This window comes from Phoca vitulina, unplaced genomic scaffold (genome assembly GCF_004348235.1).
Source record: "Phoca vitulina isolate PV1807 unplaced genomic scaffold, GSC_HSeal_1.0 scaffold54, whole genome shotgun sequence".
Lineage (NCBI taxonomy): Eukaryota > Metazoa > Chordata > Mammalia > Carnivora > Phocidae > Phoca > Phoca vitulina.
In genome coordinates, this window is record NW_022589757.1 from 1301780 (window position 1) to 1315979 (window position 14200).

General features: G+C 38.8%; 1 protein-coding gene across 3 annotated transcripts in view; it reads left to right on the plus strand.

The window, feature by feature from the left end:
• Positions 1-14200, plus strand: part of SMYD3 (SET and MYND domain containing 3) — a 689934-nt gene that overhangs the window by 274666 nt on the left and 401068 nt on the right. The gene's annotated exons all lie outside the window — the stretch shown is intronic.

Below are 14200 nucleotides of genomic sequence, written 5' to 3' on the forward strand. Positions count from 1 at the left end.
AGGATGTTGGAAAATGTTGCTAGTGTAAGAATGTAACCAAGACACGGGCACCTGGGTGGCTCAGTTGGTTAAGCGTCTGTCTTCGGCTTGGGTCATGATCCCAGGGTCCTGGGATTGAGTCCCACGTCGGGCTCCTTGCTCTGTGGGGAACCTGCTTCTCCCTTTCTCTCTGCCTGCCGCTCCCCGCGCTTGTGCTCTCTCTCTCACTGTCTCTCTCTCTGTGTCAAATAAATAAATAGAAAATCTTAAAAAAAAAAAAGAATGTAACCGAGACACGAGTTTTAACAGAGATGTGAGATGTGTATTAAACCAGATTCTGAAAATCCTTTGCTTTTGTGTTTTATGGCGGTACCTTGTGGATCTGCATTTAGAATGATAATTCATGCTAATGGCTTTCATCTCCCAGGAGCTAGCAGAAATCAATTCTAAAATGGCAGAATGAAAGGGTATAGCAAATAAAGTCAATGAGCTGTCAAAGAATTTTTCTTCATCAAACAAATCCCAAAACACCCTGTGTTATACTGACCTCTCATTCTCTTCTCTTGAAGTCTCATGCTGATTTGGTTCCTGATTTTTTTTTTTTTTTTTTTTGCATAATAGAAATATTAACAAACATGTTTGGTCAGTGAAACAGAAGGCATTTGAAAATAATACCTTGGAGCAGTCTCTCAATCTTTAGGAAAATGGTGCAGAGGAAATACAGCATTGATTGCTGTTGCTAAGCAACGACTTTCCCAGCAGATGTGCTTGGGACAGTGGTGGTGTCTGCCAGCCTGCTATGCAGGGTAGAATGCAGTAGAGCATCGTGACGTTTCTGAGAAACCAGAATCACAGCCTTGCATTTCCTCTTTTGTCACAGTTTACTGTGATCAATATTTGAGAAGCTCAGACCAGAGTGTCAGATACATAGACTGAAAAATTTGGAGCACTGTGGGGATTTTTAGAGAGCTGTGAATGGATTTGTAGCGCCAAATCTAATGGAGTCGGAATTCCTGTTTTATTTCAGAAATACTATGAACTTATCCATACATGCATTTATCCATTCATTCATGCTGCTCTTAAGAGTCCGGTATCTCTTGTATTGCTGACATGCGCACGGTTGGTGTGATGTAGGAAATGAGAGGGGCGCTAGCAGCAGCAGGTCCAAATGTGGTGTCGTGAAGAGCCCTTTGGGCCTTCCTCTGAGGACCATTGCTGTCCAGTTTTAGGGCACATGAGAATCTCCTGGGCAGCTTGTTGAAAGACTTTCCCAGTCCCACTCTTGGTGGTCTTATTACCTAAGACCTGGAAGGTAAGGTAGGAATACGTATTTTCAACAAGCTGCCTGAGTGATTGTGATATACTGGTGGTAGGAGGACCCCTCTTGAGAAATACTCAAGTGGATGGATTAGTGAAGATTTCTTCACTGTTACCAGGCAAGATGTCACTTGTGAGTTTTAATTCAATAATGGGGAAACTATAATTTCTTCAATCTGTGCCTCTTTTAGCTTGATTCTTTTTTCTTTTAAGAGTTTATTTATTTTATAGAGAGAGAGAGAGAGAGCGCACAAGCTGGGGGAGGGGCAGAAGGGGAGGAAGAGAAGCAGACTCCCCACTGAGCTCAGAGCCAGGCTCTGGGCTCCATCTCAGGATCCTGAGATCATGACCTGAGCCTAAACCAAGAGTCAGACGCTTAACCGACTCAGCCACCCAGGCGCCCCTTTTAGCTTGATTCTTAAGTCTCTCCATATTAGAAGTGCTTTTGATTCTGCAGGGTTAGACTAATTTGGGGTCCTTCCAGAACTGGCTCTGTGGATGTCCCCCAGGAGGATGTTGGAAGGCAGCCTACGATCGCTGTTTGTGACTCACCCAAAAGCAAAAAATGGGAGTACACACCTAGTATACAAGCCGCAATCCAAACAGCCTGCAATAAAGACTAAAATTTTCACATTGCCTTTCATTGAAAGCAAAAACAAGACAAAATAAACAAAAACCCACAGATGAACAAGCGAACACCTGAATCTACTGGTCATCTAATTTTTTCTATCCCAAACCTGGTAACATATCAGTGGTCTGTTGGTCATGAATCTGGTCATGAATCTGGCTTTTGTGCTTATACATTATTTGTGTAAATTATTGAGTAATTATTTTTCATATAGTCTTTTAAGAAGATGATTCATTTTTTCTTCCTCCAGTTATATATGCTCCAGTGCCCAGTTTTGTTCTTTATTACACCATGTTTGAGATCTTGGCCTCATGCCATGTAGCAGTATGGACTAACACGTGATTCTTAGTAGTTTGTGTAGCTCGTTAACCATTCATCTATCAAGCTAAATGACTCATAGATGACTTGTACATTTAAAACTGTTCAAAAGTTATTAAGGTCTATCATTTATCATCACTAACATTTCTGACCTTGGTTTTGGTCCCTCACCAGAGTGCTTGTTCATTGAAGGTATCAACACAACAGGAAGAAAATTAAGTCACATTAAAGGCATTACCAGTATGAGTGGGGAGATTTTAAAAGTTGGCAGTAATCAATAGTAGAACTTAATTTATATGCTTCATAATGGAGACATTTTTCATTTCATTTTTATTTCCCAAATTGCTTCCATTTTTAAATTAGTTGCCCTCATTTTAGACCATACTGCACAGCAAAATAATATATTTTCTGGATCTAAACCATCATATATGGTTTGACCTTTAGCTGAATCAAGTAGTAAAGATCAAAATGAATTATGCTTGGGTGGAAAGGGATTTTAATGTTGCTCTGCACTGTGTTTTCCCTCATCCCACATGCTGTTTAATATTATTAATTCAGCTTGAATGATGATGAGCCCGAAACGACTTTAGTTGGTTATGGCTAATGCATTCTTGTATGTTATAGAAGTGCCTATAACACCTGAATTGTTCCACGTAACTAGCAATGCATTTTTATTTTGTCCACAAGAGAAAATGCACCATGATTGCCTAGAAGCAACAGAGAACAGGTTCCTAGATGTATGTTCTCTCCTTGGTGTAAATACGTAACTTCCATTAGTGCTAATAGGACCTGTGTATTTGCATCCAGGAATTCAGTATTTAGAATATGACAAGCAATGAATATTTGAAGAGTTATTACTGACTTTGAGTATTGGAGAAGAGTCATAATCTCTTTGAAATGAACTGTTTAGAATATTTAACTCTATTATCAATGCAGAGTTAATGAGAAAGGAAGCATCCACATGTTTAGATTAATTTCAGCTTAATAGTATCTATGTACATTTTGTGGTGACATCAGCTCATGGTAATGCACTTCCCCACATGATGTCAGTGGGATAATCCTGGCCTTGTTCACGATGCCTGGGCCTCTCCTCCTCCCCTTGTTTAATTTGCTGCCATCGTGATGGTTCTTGCAGCAGCTCTGTTGCAGAAACAAAAAGTGCATGCAGAGAGATAACTGTGCTTTCAGTTAGCATATGCGGCAAAGATAACTATCATTCTAGAATTATTTTGTTCTATAGACCCAAAACAAAAATGCATAATCTTATTCTATAGAATAGTTGCATCTAAAGAGTTCCTCGTCACTTGAATTTTTGTATACCAAGTTGATTTTCCTTCATACTTTATATACATAGAGGGATATTCATCTAGATGAAAAGCCATTGCACCAAGATATAGGCAATATTACATTTAAGAATGTTTCAAGTCTCTTAAGACTTTAGAAATCACAGATTTATAGGGAAATAATAATTTTTCTAATAAAACATGACAGCTCCCAAATAGCTGGGCTTATTTTTACATTTGGCATCTTGATGGAAAAATAACTCAAGCTGTGTTGCAAAGTCACCTGGGAAGTCCTGCCTGTGTGGCTCTTCGTGAGAGCCAGTGTCACTGAGGAATGTGCAGGTTTAATTGGGCCTCTGAAGGGAGACAGTGGTTTGATATGCAGCACTGACTTAAACAGGCACAGGACAGTTACTGATCACTCATCTCAAAAGACTTGAAAATTACATGTTTTCTTTTTTTAAAATATTTTATTTATTTATTTGTCAGAGAGAGAGACAGAGAGAGAGAACATGAGCAGGGGGAGTGGCAGGCAGAGGGAGAAGCAGGTTCCCTGCTGAGAGCAACAAGCCAGATGCAGGATGAGATCCCAGGACCCTGGGATCATGACCTGAGCTGAAGGCAGACGCTTAACAAACTGAGCCACCCAGGTGCCCCTACAGTGTGTAGTTTTAAAAATGCCTCAAATATTTCTAAATGTACAAGAAGAATTAATAGCACCTAAAACAGAAATGTGAACTTGAATAGCGGTAACGGGACTGGTGAGAGCTGCAAAGATACAAGGAACAGATTGGTGGTTGCCAGAGATGGGGGGTGGAGGATGGTTGAAATGGGCGAAGGGAGGCCAAAGGTATAAACTTCCAGGCATAAAATAACTAAGTCCTGAAGCTTTAATGTCCAATTAGTTACTATAGGTAATAATATTGTACTGCATATTTGAAAGTTGCTAAGAGAATAGATCTTAAAAGTCTTCATTAGAAGAAAAAATATTTTGTAACTTTGTATAGTAATGGATGTTTAACTGGACTTAACTCTGGTGATCATTTTGCAATGTATACCAGTATCAAATTGTTATGTTGTACACTGGAAACCAATATAATGTTACATATCATTTATATTTCAATTAAAAAAAAAAAGGTGAGAGGGTGCCTGGGTGGCTCAGTTGGTTAAGCGACTGCCTTCGGCTCAGGTCATGGTTCCGGAGTCCTGGGATCGAGTCCCACATCGGGCTCCCGGCTCAGCGGGGAGCCTGCTTCTCCCTCTGACCCTCTCCCCTCTCATGCTGTTTCTCTCTCTCTCTCTCTCTCTCTCTCAAATAAATAAATAAATAAAATCTTTAAAAAAAAAAAAAGGTGAGAACGGCACTCGGTTGGCTTAAAAATATTGCGATCTTCTCCTTGATTATAATGGTAATGAATACCCATTTTACAAAATAGGGAAAATATAGAAAAGTTTTTAAAAATGTTATTCATGTTTTTACCTGTAGATATTATTGCAGTTTTTCTGTGTTTATGTATTTTTTCTTTTTGTTATCACACAGTTGCTATTACTTTACGTATATAATTTTATATGCCACATTTTCATTTATCATTAAAGACATTATCACATTTCATTACAGTATTTATGAATGTGGCTTTTAATAGTAAAAGAAATATTACTGGAAAAATATGCGAAAATTAATATAGTTCTCTGTTGTTAAGCCTGTCTAGATTTTTCGCTAATGTATTTACCACTGTAGTAAAGAGGGTGCTTAGCTTCCTGTTCCATTATTTAATGTACATTCTTTTTTAAAAAAGATTTATTCATTTATTTTTTTGAGAGAGAGAATGGAGAGAGAGAGAGAGAAAAGAGAACAGGCAGGGATGGGCATAGGGAGAGGGAGTGAGAGAATCTCAATCCCAAGAAGACTCCCTGCTGAATGTGCATCCAGACGCAGGGCTCCATCCCATGACGCTGAGATCATGACCTGAGCCGAATCCAAGAGCTGGATGGTCTCCCGACTGAGCCACCCAGGCTCTTTTGATGTGCATTTTGTTGTTTCCTAACTCATGATTTCCTTAAGGCCCCTGCTCTTACTAACTTGAATGTTTAATATATTTGCCTTTCTTTAAAAAAACAAAACAAAAAAAACCCCAACTTTATAATGAAAGCCTTTAAGGGCATGAATTGAATTATAAGCACAGTGTTGGCTGCAACCTATACTATGAGTTCTTTTTTGTTATTTTCTAAGAAATATGTTGTTATAGATATGCTTTTTGAGTTTTAGATAGATGGAATTTTGTATTTACGTTTAGTACTTTCTAGTTTTTGGGATATAGTCCATGTATTTATATCATTTTGTTTCAGAGATGATCAGTTGTTCAGACTCTGTCTTGGACATTTTTTCACAAGTAGGATATTGTTTGGTGGATCCAGAGTGGATGTGCTTAATAATCCAACCATGCAGGTGAAATCTTCCACAACCGTAATTGTGGATTGAATGCTGTGTTTCCCAGTCTTCTGCTGCAATTTGTTTTCACTCTTACTCATTTCTAATGGCTTTTGATTTTCATATTTTGAGGTTATATTCCTGAAGGATGAAAGGCTCCCAGTTGTTTCATTATAGGATTGGTAGCAATATAAGTTGCCCTAAGGTCTTGGTTTTGCTCAGATTTTATGTTACCTAATTTTAATTTGTTAACTCTGCTTTTGTTCTGATTATGTTTTACATTTCTTTGCCTGCTCTCTAATTTTTAACCTTTCTGTTCATTTTGCTTCTTGACTATTTTAAGTTCTTTGTCCTGGTTAAATAGAGTTTAAATAATTTACATTTATTTTCACAACATATAGGTGATTCCTGTTTTCTACATTCATGCTTCCTTGCTGTTTTCTAACATGAACTTGGTTTTGTTTGCTTTTGTGCTCTCCTCTGATTGGAAGTGAAACCTAATTACAGAATCTACAAACTAAATTTATTTTTTTATATATATTGAAAAAACAATATAGTTTGACTGTAATGCCCCCAGTTTCTAAAATGTAGTCTTCTAAAACTGTATCATTAATGAATTTTAATTTTTTGTTTTATTTTCTTCTTCATGAGTTGTTCTTTGCCTTTTCCACGTTTACAATCATCTCGACTTGACTATTTAACTCTTTTTTTTTTTTAAGATTTTATTTATTTGAGAGAGAGAGAGAGAGAGGACAGGAGCAGGGGCAGAGCGAGAGGCAGAGGGAGAAGCAGACTCCCTGCTGAGCCGGGAACCCAACATGGGGCTAGATCCCAGGACCCTGAGATCATGACCTGAGCCGAAGGCGGCCGCTTAACCAGCTGAGCCACCCAGGCGCCCCTGAACTGTGGTTTTTGAGCATCAGTGCTTTAATACTTCATATTCTCCATTTTTCTGGTTCTCAATTTCTTTTTGTCTGGTAGTGTGCAGGATAATCTTTGCAACATCTAACATTTATTAAGTATTTACAAAGTACCACCGTTGGCACTGCGCTCAGCCCTTTAGATGAGCTAACTCACCTTCAGTCTTCTCCATGTCGTTTTAAGCTACGTCCCATTAATAAGCCCCCTGTACAGATGAAGGAATGGGGGCACCGAGAGCTGAAATAATTTGTCTGTGCTTACTAATCTTCTGGAGCCAGGACTCTGAATCAGTTCCGGTCTCTATCCAGAGTCCGTGCTCTGCAACCTTACACTCCTAGTGACTCACCTCTGTTGCCTGGAAAAAAAAAATACACACGGACACCTATTAAGAAAGTTTGGGTAGATGGTCAGTTTTCTGAAAAAGTGTCTTCAAGACTTTTAGACATAAAACATCAGTGTATGCGAATATGAAATTCCTGAGTCACAATTTTTTTTTCTTCAAGAGAAAAGTCAAAGTGTCTCTGCCATGCCATTGTTTTACTGTTGCGGAGGGAAAGTCCAGGGCCAGTCTGGTTTTTGTTTCTTCCTGGGCAACCTGTCCTGCTATCATTGCCCCAACCCTGTCTGTATGTCGTCAGAATTTTTTTTCTTTAACCTTAAAATTCAAAAAATTTTACTAAGGGTTGTCCAAGTGTGAGTCACTTTGAATTACCTATGCCGAATGTTCTGAAATCCCCTTTGATGTCAGATTTAGCCATTTCTTTAGATCAGAAAAAGTTATTTGAAGTATATCTCTGGTTATCACTCCCATTTGTGTTGGTTCTTCTTTGAAACACCCATTATTCATTGGTTGGATTTCTTCTCCCTGAACCCATAGCCATTTTCTTTTTTCTAGCCTGTAGATCTCTCTCTTTCCTCTAAAGCAGAGGTCAAAAAGCTTTTTTTGTAAAGAGCCAGATAATTAATATTTTATACTTTGTGAACCACGAGGCAAAATTGAGGATATTATGTAGCCATTTATATAACACGGGAAAACAAATTTCTGTAAATTTTTTATTGATGAAATTCAAAATATAATAATTGAGTAGAATTTTGTTTGGGTTTTTTTTTTTTTTGGTAATATCGATCTTATGAGCGGAATATAATTCTTTGGGGGAGAGAGAAGTTTTTGATTAATTGGGGTTCAAAGCTCCTTATCATTGATTGATTGTAAGTATTCATCTGTAAAAACCATTTAATATCACAGGATATTAAAAAAACAGATGGCAGGCCAGCTTTGACTTTCAGGCTGTAGTTTGCTGACCTTAGTTCTAATGACTTGGAGAATTTCTCTGATTTGTCATCTACTCTTCAGGATTGATTTTCTGTATTGTCCTTTTTGCTTTCATTGCTTTGGATGTGAATTTTAAAAAAACTTCCATTTATTGTTATAAAATCATAGCCATTTTCCTTTACAACTCAACCTGTTGACTTTGCAAATCATATTCATCCCTAGCTTTTGTTCTTTTCGGAGCCATGTTTTTTATATCTCACTGAGAATACAAAGTGTAAGTCTTCTTGACAGGTAATGACAGTAGTAAGTCCTTTACAAATGACGACCTGAGTGCCTGCAGAGGAATGTGCCCCTTGTCCTGAAGCTCGTAGTTTTCATAGGCTCATCCTTTGCTTTCTCCTGTATAGTCATCTTTCCATAAAGAAAGATGTAAGCAGTTGCTCAAAATTTAAACAGATATGGGGCTCCTCTTTCTTCCCCTGACCAGTTAGACCTTCCTTCCTGTATTTTAAGCCAAAAGAGTGTTTGTGGTCTCACCTCACGTTCCACTCATTTTCCCAGCCCTTTCTCCCGGTGTGATTTTGCCAAAATGAGGCTGATTCTTTCCTGTCACTCTTCATTTTTAAAAATTTTGAGAATGCAGATCTGCTTCTGTATCCCCAGAGGTAGTCTACACATCTTATTTAACTAGACTAGTTAATGCAAAGCAGTAACCCCCACAGTGCACTGATTCCAACTCCATGGTCTCTGGTCCTTGTCTCAGTCTTATTGATGGGGTTCCTGTGACAACTTGAGATTGAATAGTAGGTACAGTTAACATGTCAACCAAAAAAGGCAAATCTCAGACCTTTTCTTAAGCAAGCAAACCCAAACTCCACCAGGTACCTGTGATTTATTTGTCTCCCTTCCACTTAGAGATGAAAAACATGTTTCGTGTCTCATAATGATAAATTTCTAAACTTTAGAGCATCTTTTCTTTTCTTTTTTTTAAAGATTTTATTTATTTATTTTTAAGGGGGGGTTGCGAGTGGGGGGAGGGGCGGACGGGGAGAGAGAGAGAGAATTCCAAGCAGACTCCACTCTGAGCACAGAGCCCGATGTGGGGCTTGATCTCTGGACCCTGAGATCATGACCCGAGCTGAAACCAATAGTCGGACGCTTAACTGACTGAGCCACCCTGGTGCCCCTTTTTTCTTTTCTTTTTAAATTTTTTATATACTTCAGCTGTTCTTTGGATGCTCTTTCAGCTTCTGCTCTGCATATAAATGTCCTTGATAAATGTTACCATAAATGGCCCTTTCCCTGGGTCACATTCATATGATATGGTTTGTTTCCAATCAGCTTTATTTAGTAGCTCCCAATTCCTTGTCCTTTTCCACTCCTTATTGTGAATTTTAGATGGAAACAAGAGGACACATACTTAGGTGTTCCATCTTGGAGCTCTGGGAGATTTTGAGGTTTACAAAACCAGGTTCACATAATAACATGGGTCAAGGATAAATAAGAAAAAGTGAAAGAAATTAAGGAAGAGAAACATACAGATAATAGAATCTGATGATGGTGAAGAATACAGATGTCCTAGACTTACAATGGTTTGGCTTACGAGTTTTTGACCTTACAGTGCTGTGAAAGTGATACACAGTCATTAGAAACCATACTTGGAATTTTGAATTTGGATCTTTTCCCAGACTAGCACTAGGCAGCATGATACTCTCTTGCGATGCTGGGCAGAGGCTGCAATCCACATCTCCTGTCAGCCATGCGATCATGATGTTCAACAACCTATATATTTACAAACATTCTGTACCCATAGAAGCATTGTTTTTGCTTTCATTACAGTATTCCTATAAAATAGGCTCTTTGTGTTATTTGATTTTGCCCACCTGTAGGCTAACTTAAGTGTTCTGAGCATATTAACAGTAGGCTAGAATAATACATGCTGTGTGGTAGGTTAGGTGTACTGAATGCATTTTTGTTTTATAAAATGCTCGACTTATGATGGGTTTATTCGGGTATAACCACATCATAAGTTGAGGAAAATCTGTAATTTTTAAAAAAGATTTATTTATTTATTTATTTTTGCATGCACGCACGCACACACAATAGAGAGAAAGAGAGAGAGAGAGAACGAGTTGGGGGGTATAGAGGGAGAAGCAGGCTCCCTGCTGAGCAAGGAGCCCGATGCAGGACTCGATCCCAGGACCCTGGTATCATGACCTGAGCTGAAGGCAGATGCTGAACGAATGAGCCACACAGGTGCATGGAAAAGCTGTAATTAAAAGAGAGAAGTAATTGTATGAATGACTTATACCCAGGATATAGATTTTGTGATGTTTCATATAAAACATTTATTCAAATAGGTGGGGTAAAGCAAACAATTCAAATATAATTTTTATATTCAGTGTCTGTTATCTGTATAGAAGTGACCTGTCATTATGTTCGTTTTAGGTAATTTGAAGTCTTAATACCTGCCTGTGTGCTGTGGCATAGGATGGTATTCCTGGCCAATGCCCAGTAATGAAATGTTTGGGAAACTCAGTTTTGTTTTTTAGGAAGCTTCTGAGTCTGAGAGCACTTGTGGCAAATCATTATTTCTGAAAAGTTAATTGAAAAATTAATATGGATTCAATTACCATAAATTTGGCTTTTAATCATTCTTAAATCAGCTGAAATGATACAGTTTCTAAAATTATATTTAAATGTGATATATTTGTTCTAAAATACCCAAGGTTTTAAGGTGTTCCCAACCTTTCCTGAGTTTTATTAAAGTATTAGATACAAAGTGTTCTCTCTGCCCTATATGATGAGTTATATATTGGTTAGAATGACAGATTTACTTGTCTGGGAAGATGCTGAGTCAGGGGTTCTGTTCAGGGAGTATACCAAATTGCCCTTATGAACTATGGTGGATAAAAATCTAGAATAAAATTGGTTATTGATTTTGCTTGTTTTGCATTTGTCACAAGAGAAAAATAATAATTGCAACCTTTTTTTTCAAGCACATAAATTCTGTGCAGTGTTTTTCTCTATTGGTTTTGTGTGGCTTTTTGAACCACTAGAATTTTCCGAATGATGCTAACTCGATTTATTTCTTGATTGGGATATTCAGCACACACAAATACCTGTTTAATTTATTCAGCTAGTTCATTTACCCACCGAATTCATGTGGGTTTTTTCCCAATAGATATTTCAGAACTCCTCTTAAAGAAAATTTCATGTTGGTTTATGGAGGAATGTTGACTTCAGTGTAGAATTTTCTTCCTTATTTTGATGTATAGTTATGTATCATTTGGGCTGTATGATAGTTGTTTTAATAGTAGTTTGGGTCACCAATAGTTTTCTGATTTCTTTGAGAGTATCTAAACATTTGAGGACACGTAATTCAGATTTCCAGGATGGCTGAATATAAAAATAAAGGGGTAAATAAAATTAGGTGTGTGTTTAATTTTTAAATTTTTTTCTTTTTATTCATTTAGGGTTTAAATTGTTTCCAGTTTTTTATAAGATATATTTTTAGAGTGTTCTATTTTTTTTCTACTCTTTTAAAATGTAGTTGAAATTATCCTAAGAATAGTTAAAGAATATTATTTCATGGGCTGCCTGGTGGCTCAGTTGGTTAAGGGTCTGACTCCTGGTCTCAGGTCAGGTCATGGTCTCAGAGTCCTCAGATTGAGCCCCATGTTGGCTCTGTGCTCAGCCCGGAGTCTGCTTGCCCCCCCCCCCCCCCCCGCCCCCACCCAGGTGCATGATCTCTTTCTCTTTCTATTAAAAAAAATAATATTTCATGTAAAATTTTCAGGAGAAAATCTGATTCTTACTATGAATGCCACACCAGGGATAAATGAGGGCCATTTTCCAAGTGTGGTGTGAGAACCTTGGCTGAAATGGTAATTCTAATACGTGGGAGCCTTGATTTCCCTTTTGAAATTAAAGTGAATATAGAATGTTAGGTATGTCTACCTAATTAAAGAGGTAAACTGAGGCAGGCTCCAAATTGTCATAAACTGTAAGTGTATTCAGGAAGAGCAGAGTGATCACCACTCAGGACAGGCTGACTGCAGCGAGCTACAGGCAGGTCCACTGAGAACACTGTTTGTGGGCAGGGGATGCTTGAGGGGATACTCTCAGTTCCCGTCAGGGAATGCTTTGCTTGTAGGGTCTTTTCCCTGAGTTCAGAGATAAACTGGGAAGAACTGAATCAGTTAGAAAGGTTGAGGTAAAAAATGGAGGTGGTTGAAGTCCTCTTTCCTGTTTTCACACTTAAGTACAGTTAGCTAGCAGTGGCCTATGGCTTCTGCCTTTCTACCTTCAGATGTGACTGGTCCCTCTGGTCCTCCACCTGGCCCACTGATGGTCTGCCCTTCTAATTTGAGTTGGAGACTCCTAGTTCAGGGTATTTTCACATCTTGCCACCATTAAGGAAAGCAGCCAGATGGAACCTGGGGCAGATAAGGGCTAGGGAGGCTTGCTAGTGTTTTAAAATATGAACAGGATTTGAGACTGTTATTTACTGAGGGCAAGTAGCCAGGACCAAGTGAGAGACTGGACCCAAGGAGAGGGGGTGGCATGGGTACACTGTGTTCTTCCAAAATTCATATATTGAAATCTCAATCCCCATTTACCTCAGAATGTGAATTTGTTTGGAGATAAGGTCTGTAAAGAAGTGATTGAGTTAAAAGGAGGCCTTTAGGGTGGAGCGCTAATCCGCTTTGACTGGTGTCCTTATGAAAGACAGACATTGGAATGTGCGCGCGCGCGCGCGCGCGCGCACACACACACACACACGCACGCGCACACACACACACACGGAGGACCATGTGAGGACAGTGACAAGACAGCTGTCCACAAGCCAAGCAGAGAGGCCTCAGGATACACCAAACCTGCCCACACCATGGTCTCAGTCTTCCAGCCCCCAGAATGGAGAAAAAAGACGTTTCTGTCTCATAAGCCAGAACCAGTCTGTGGTTCTTCATTACAGCAGCACAAGCTGATTCCTACAGGGGAGCCCTGGCCAGGATGAGGACAGGGTAGCAGAAGTAGCAGTGACCATTGTCTCTGTGAGGGCGGGCAACTCTGTTGCCCAGAAAAGTCCCCAGCATCTTGTGGACATCTGGCCCAAAGTTCAATGAAAGTTTATTGAATTACTGTAACTGAATTATCAGTGGGGGGGGAATAGCCCCAGGGGATTCACTCTGGAAAAGGGCAGGAAATTAAGGGTGTTATTTGTTTCTAGCCTTTCTTTTCTTTGTGAAGACTTTGAGGAGAGATTGGATCTGATTTGTCACTATATTGTATCCTTAGCCACAGAAACTTTTCATTTCTATGTAAGCAAGTTAATATATTTATATTCTCTCTCTATTGAATGGAAGAGGATTTTGACTCCATTTTGTTAGATAAGGGCAGATAGTCCTTGTTATTAAGAACTCTTGTTTTCAAGGAAGACTTGCATTTCTGAGACTGTGGATTAATGCTTCACATCTCCATGGTTTGGTTGAAGAGATGTGAGGGGTCAGAGGAACAGTGCAAGAGCCTCTGAGGAAAGGTGAGGCATTCACGTGGTTCCAGTAGAACTCTTGTGGGTGGGTCGGAGGTCTAGCCTGGGGTTTGCTGTAACAGGAGTCCCCTGACGTGACCTGGAAGAAGAATCCAGCACTGGAGATACTGGAGGGCTTTGTAGGCCAGCTGGGGAGGTCGGCTATGAAAAATGAAAAATTGCTTAAATGTAAATAAGAAAGGATAGAGGATTTTTTTTTTAATAACCAAAAATGGATTCTTAAGACAGTGTTTCAGGAACTCGGGTGCTATATGAAAAGACATAAATGGGTAGAAGTCATTGGTTTTTTAAAGTAAATACTTGAAATCATAAAAGTACATAGAAAAAGAAAATGAGACTCACCTGTAAGTTCATCACCTAGATATAAGAACCATTTTTTTTTTTAGATTTTATTTATTTATTTGAGAGAGAAAGAGAGAGCTTGAGCATGAGAGGGCCCCCTATTATTATGAAGTACATATTTCCAGAGTTTTTCCTTTGTATGTATCAGTGTAAATCA